Source organism: Aegilops tauschii, chromosome 1 (genome assembly GCF_002575655.3).
Source record: "Aegilops tauschii subsp. strangulata cultivar AL8/78 chromosome 1, Aet v6.0, whole genome shotgun sequence".
In the NCBI taxonomy this organism is placed as follows: Eukaryota; Viridiplantae; Streptophyta; class Magnoliopsida; order Poales; family Poaceae; genus Aegilops; species Aegilops tauschii.
In genome coordinates, this window is record NC_053035.3 from 3442910 (window position 1) to 3449679 (window position 6770).

Below are 6770 nucleotides of genomic sequence, written 5' to 3' on the forward strand. Positions count from 1 at the left end.
CCCAAGAGCTGGAGCAGAGGCACAGAGAGGCGCTTGATGCTCAGGCTCTCGTTCACGCCGGCATGGTGAAGGAGCTGGAGGCGGCGCGGGACAGGCTGAAGGACCAGACCCTGAAGTTGGCCGAGGAGAAGGACACGCTCAACGGCGCCCTGACAGAGGCACAAGGCGCCATCCTTGGCAAGGCCGAGCAGCTCTCCAAGGCCAACGACTCGATCAGGGACCTGAAGCTCAAGCTGGAGGCCCTCGATGGGATGCTCTCGGAGGCCAAGGCCCGGGAAGGGACCCTGGCCAAGGAGCTGGAGACCGAGAAGCAGCTGCGGAAGGACGAGGCCGCCACCCACTAGGATTTCGTGGATGGTCAGAACCACTAGATCGGCCGCCTCGAGGACGTCGCCAGCAGGATCACCGCTCAGCTGGCTACCATGGGGATACCAAATGCGAGGTACGCCCTAGAGCGCGGCGGGACAACCAACGCCAAGCTGACCCTGTTCTTCGAAGTTGTTCTCGGGGCCTTGGAGCAGCTTGAGCTGTTGAGCGGACTCGAAACAGAACAAGGGCGTTGCCAATCGCGGAAGGGCCCATTTGCGTGCAGGCTTCCATACATAGGGCAGAATCTTCGGGGACAATAACCTCACATATAAAAAGGGAGTTGCTTAAGGTTTCGCATGACTTAGCTCTTTTGTTGCCGCGCTGGCGTCCTACGCGTTCGCAGGCGGCGTCTTTTTCTCCTGGCCATCTCCTTGTTGGGGGCCATGGTGATGAGGAACTGTGCCACAGGCCACAAAACCAGATGCTCACTACTGCGCCCTCTACCTGGCGCGCCAAAGATGTCGGTGGGAAACGACACCTATGGGACCACGAGGATCCCTTCTGTGGTTGCGGGGCGCTTTAGTGGTGAGGAGAGCAGGATCAGCAGTCAGTACAAGCACGCAGATCGTTTACCCAGTTTTGGGCCGCAGAGATGCGTAATACCCTAGTCCTGCTTGGATGTGTATATCTGTGTTCTTGACGAGCTCGAACTAGCTACAGGGGGCGTAACTTGTCCAAGAGTCCGAATCGTTCTCCTGGATGACCTGGGTCTCCTTTTATAGGCGAAGGGATCGCCACAGTGGCACCAGGAGGTGGCATCGGGGTACTGTGGCTAACTTATGGCTAGCCATTATGGAAAAAGACGCATTAAATGCGCCCCTGACGTGTCCCCTCCACTTTACCGCCGCTTCGCCTCGTCTTGACACGCGCCTTAGCCAGCGAGGCGGTGGCGGCATGTAGGCAGGCAAGCAGCTGAGGTGGCGCGGTGGTGGAGCCTTCAGGAAGATCTGCATGCCACCACGTAGGCACGCGCTGAGTTGTTGGAGGAGCCTTGCGTCGACACGCAGGTGCCTGCCCGGCTGGTGGGCTGGCAACTGCATGAGATTGGTGGCGAAAACCTTGGCGGGTGCGGGCTCGGCTGCGGCCTCGTGGACGCCCTCGGCAAGGGCCTTGCCGGGGCCCCGACAAGGGTTTTTCCATGGCGTTGCCGTCGTCCCCGGCAAGGATCTTGTCGGGGGTCTTGTGGGCTTCCTCGGCAAGGATCTCGCCGAGGCTCTTCGTCTTCCACTCTTCTGATTGAGAGTGTTGTTCTTGTCTTCACAAAGATCTACATACCACTATGGAGGTGCCTCCCGAGCCCTGGCCCAACGTAGTTGATGATGTTGGAACCTGTGGGCTCAAGGGTGGACTGCTCCGTTGGTGTTGGGGCGAGCTACCCCGGCAAGGGCCTTGCCGGGGGAACCTGCTTCGTCCCTCTGCCCTCTGTGGTCTTGATCTTGGCGTCATCTCGCTTGTCTCGTGCTTTGGTTCTACCTCGGTGCATCTCCCCTGCCTTGCCCAGTGCGGCCGTGGCGCGTGGCTCCGACTGCCCGTGCACAAGTAAAGGGGTCAAAAGGAGAGCCCCTACTTTTGTACACCGATAGCACTATATAGAATATGATACCGGTCGCATGGCAAAAGCCCGTGAAGATATGCCGGCTAATGTTTGCGATTGAAATTCTCAAGAGTTCGTTTTTAGTTTTACACACCCGAACAACCTTGTTCTCATGCCTTCTGCACAGTGCTCTTTTCATAATGTGAGTATATTTTTGTCTCTCGTTGCAACGCACGGGCATGTTTCCTAGTCCAAGCCAATATAAGCTGACGCTGATACCTGAAGTTATTACTCTGACAGCGATATTCGCTCGACCGACGGCTTCTCTCTCGACCATGTGATTGCTTCATCGCCACATCATTTATTTCCTGTTACCACATCATTGGTGGATAATATAGCAGCGTAAAATATCTTTGAAATGAAAAAGAATTAAATGGAAAACACTAAATTAAAAGAAAAAAACAAATCATAAACCCATAAACCCCTAAAACCAACCGGGACTAATGGCCCCCTGCCCCCGGGCGCGGGCTCGTGCCACGTGGTGGGCCTTTAGTGCCGGTTCGTGACGAACCGACACTAAGGGAGGGGGGACCTTTAGTCCCCACCCTTTAGTGCCGGTTGTAGAACCGGCACTAAAGATCCTTACCAACCGGAACAATAGCACGTTTCTACACTAGTGAGGGCAGAGAGAGTGAGGTTGGGATTTGGGGGGAGGAATGTGGAGGAAGGGAGCCAGCCCGCTGGCTAAGTCAAAGTTAGCAGTAGTGCGGTTTTGGAAATGCGCTATACCTAACTTGGATGTAGCGCCAGGTTGCAGAAACGCGCTACAGCTAACTTAGCTATAGCGCGTGTCTAAACCCGCGCTAATGCTATTCCTGTGTATTGCTTTTTCTTCTTCCATTCCTGTGTATTTTCTTTTCATTTTCTCCTTTTGATTTTCTGCTTTTGCTTTTTCTTTTCACTTTATTTTTCTTATTTCCTTTCTCCTTTTTCATTTTCTTTTCTAATACTTTAATTTTAGTTTGTAACCATTTCATTTTCTTCTTTCCTTTCTCATTTTTATTTTTCCTTTCTTTTCCGACAGAAGATGGAGCCGGGAAGAAGGGGATCGGATCGGATACAACAATGTATATAACTCAGGCGGCGGTTTATACTACACATCATTTCACTGATAATGATTAAGTGTGTACATAATATATATATGATGCATGGTTTCTCATTGTCGATGTTTTTTTTGAGTGAGCTTCTTCCCCTTCTTCTTCATTGACGAATAATTGAGCCCCTTGTCGTGACTTTTCCTTTTCCATGGAGTACGATATTTCTTAGGTAATGTTGTATTGATTTTTCTTTTGACGTATGCTTCATTGTCATCGTCATCTTCCCTCATCGGGTTGTCGTACTCGTCGTAGCCTTCCTCGTTGGCGACTCCATCCATTACAATGATGCTCCTTTTTTCTCTCCCCACGAGAGCACGGCTGGGATTCCTCTTGTTAGTCATGAAGAAGCATTGTGTCACGTGCTTAGCGTGTACCCATGGCTCGTTTTTTGCGATGGCGTTCATGCTAGCGCTCTTGGCGTCGGGTATAGACATTGTAGGGAAATACCGTTTTTCTCTTTCGATATTTTAGCAGCTGACATGGAACATCATCGCGTTGTGCAGTCCAGAACAGTCAAGCTCCCAGATCTCCTCGACCATTCCGTGTCACCCCCGAGTTCTGAAAATCATTGTTCATATTTTGGCCTCCGTGTAGAACAAGTATCCGTTGATATAGTATGCCTGATAGGTCGTGATGTTGGTCGCGGGGCCTTATGTCGCTTGAACTACGTCGGTATTTTCCCAAAAGAGAAAGGGATGATGCATCACAACAACGGTAGGTATTTCCCTCAGATGGGACCAAGGTTATCGAGCCAGTAGGAGAATCACCCAAACACTATGTAGACATCGACTGCACACAAATCACAAAACACTTGCAACCCGACGTAAGAGAGGGGTTGTCTATCCCTCACGGGTAAAAAGATAGATAGATTGATTATAGTTTTGATGTATAGATCTCTCGTAAACATGAAATAAAGTAGGTAACAAAAAAGTGCAGCAAAGTATTTTTGTGTTTTTGATAATATATATAGATCTGAAACTAAAAGTTGCAACAGAAGGAAAAAGCAATTAGCGATGTAGATATGAAAGTATATGAAGATAAAAGAGACCCGGGGGCCGTATATTTCACTAGTGGCTTCTCTCAGGAAAATAGCAACGGTGGGTAGACAAATTACTGTTGGGCAATTGATAGAACGACAAATAATCATGACGATATCCAAATAACAATGATCATGTATATAGGCGTCACGTCCAAGATTAATAGACCGACTCCTGCATGCATCTACTACTATTACTCCACACATCGACCACTATCCAGCATGCATGTAGTGTATTAAGTTCATGGAGAAACGGAGTAATGCAATAAGAACGATGACATGATCTAGACAAGATATATTCATGTCAGAATAGACCCCATCTTTTTATCCTGAATAGCAATGATACATGCGTGCCTTGCTGCCTGTTGTGTCACTGCGAAAGGACACCACAAGATCGAACCCATCAAAAAGCTCATCTTCACATGGCAAGATAAATAGATCAAGATGGCCAATCAAAACCCAAATATCGGAGAAGAAATATGAGGCTATAATAATCAAGATTGGATATAAAACTCAAAGAAAAATTTGATCATAAACTCATTGTCCATCGGATCCCAACAAACACACCGCACAAAATCTTTACATAAAATAGATCTCCAAGAGACCATTGTATTGAGAAACATAGAGAGAAGAAGCCATCTAGCTACTGCCACGGACCCATAGGTCTGATATGAACTACTCACGCATCACAGGAGAGGCACCAATGAGGATGATGATCCCCTCCGTGATCGTGTTCCCCTCTGGCAGAGTGTTCGAATAGGGCTCTAGATTGGATCTCATGGTTCTGGAACTTGTGGAGGCTGGAATTATTTTTTGTCGATTCCGCTAGGGTTTCTGGATTTTGTGGTATTTATAGAGCGAAGAGGCGGTGCAGGGGGGCACCGAGGAGGGTGTAGGATATATGCCCTAGAGGCAATAATAAATCTTACTGTTTATCTCCATGTTCATAATTATGTTTATGTTCCATGCTATAACTGCTATGGTTCTCGGGTCTGCAATAACCACGAGGCTCGGAGGAAGACTCATATGCACGTGTGGAATAATAAACGGTGAAATGTATTCCTAGTTTGGCCTCTAAAACAAGCTCAAGTGTTGCATGATGGTTCTATTTTCTTGATCATGGGCATGTCCATGCCAGCAATTTTGAGGGCACAATGTTAATAGAACATTTGTGTTGCATCGACCCGGATTGATGTTATGCTATGAGATTCATTCGTCACAAGTTAATGGTAAATAACACAGAGATGGTTAACGTTTGCATGATTCCTTAGACCATAAGACTATCGAGTTTCTTCATGCTTGCTTCATGAACTTTGGGGTTTGTTAAACGACATCCGTAAATGGGTGGCTATTACGGCGGCTTACGGGTTCATGGAAAAGTATGTCAAGTAACTTGATTGATCAGGATTGGGATTTGCTCCTCCGACGATGGAGAGATATCTGTGGGCCCTCTCGGTGTTATGGTATCCATCATCGTTTGGCCAGACACTTTGTGATTTGATCACGGGGATGCCGGAACACGGTAACGAGAAAAGAGAACAATACCGATAACGAGTTAACTGGCATAGTGGACAAGTTGTTGATCCACGGGAATGCCAACATGTCTCACCTCGGGTATTTGTAACATATCGTGAAGCAACAGGAATAGCACACGGCAACTGGAGGCTCACTCGAATATTCATTCGTGTGTGTATAGGGGTCAATATGGGTGTCCACGACTCCGATGTTGATCATTGATCGGAAGGGTTCCGGGTCATGCCTATACTTCACCAAACCAATAGGGTCACACGCTTAAGGGTCATCTATCTGCTGAATACTAGACAGGGAGTCTGAGAGAAAATCACAGAAAAAGTTTCGGACACGAGAAAAGTTTCGGACACCGGAAAAGTTTCGGAGAGAGAGGTCATCGGATGAGTTTCTGTCAAACCGAAAACTTCTTTCGGGATATACTGTTAAGTCAAATTGGTTTTGGCACATGCCTGATAATTCTTGGAGGGTGCCAGAATCATTCGGGAAACTTTCTGGAATTTTCTGGGATAATAACCAGATGTGCTCCAGAGCTGCCAGGACCACTTCAGATTCCTTTCATAGATGAAAATCACTAATCCGGAATTGTTTCGGAACACGTTGAAAATCATTTTGGTGGGTACTGGAAATGTTCTAAGCCCAGATAAATATTTTGAGTTCTAAAGGCCGCTGAAAAATGTCGTCGTGAATAGCGAAAGTGCTTTTTGGGTTATTTATGGAAAACCACCTTTTGGGATATTTTCCAAAAGGCTTCTAGAAGGCTTGGGGGCTAAGAAACCCCCCTTGGCCCCCCCAAGAGGGTTGGACAGCCACATGAGGGGCTCCTCCATGGGGCCCCACTTGCTGCATTACTTCCCCTTTATGCCCTTGTGGAGGAGTCCATTCATGGGCATTTTTGGGTTTTTTGGAATGACCACTATACCCCTTGGTTTCCCTATAAATAGATGTGAGGGGGCTGCCCAAACCTCATCCCTTTCTCTGATACAAGTGCCATGCAATGATTTGGCTTCTCTCTCCCTCCCCGCGAAATAGTTTCGTAGAGCCGAAAGGCTGTCTGGGTTCCAGTGGGAAGTAGTTCTGGACAGCGAAGCCCTGCTAGATAGATGACACCGTATGTGTCCAACTCTGTACAGAGATCGTATTTTTG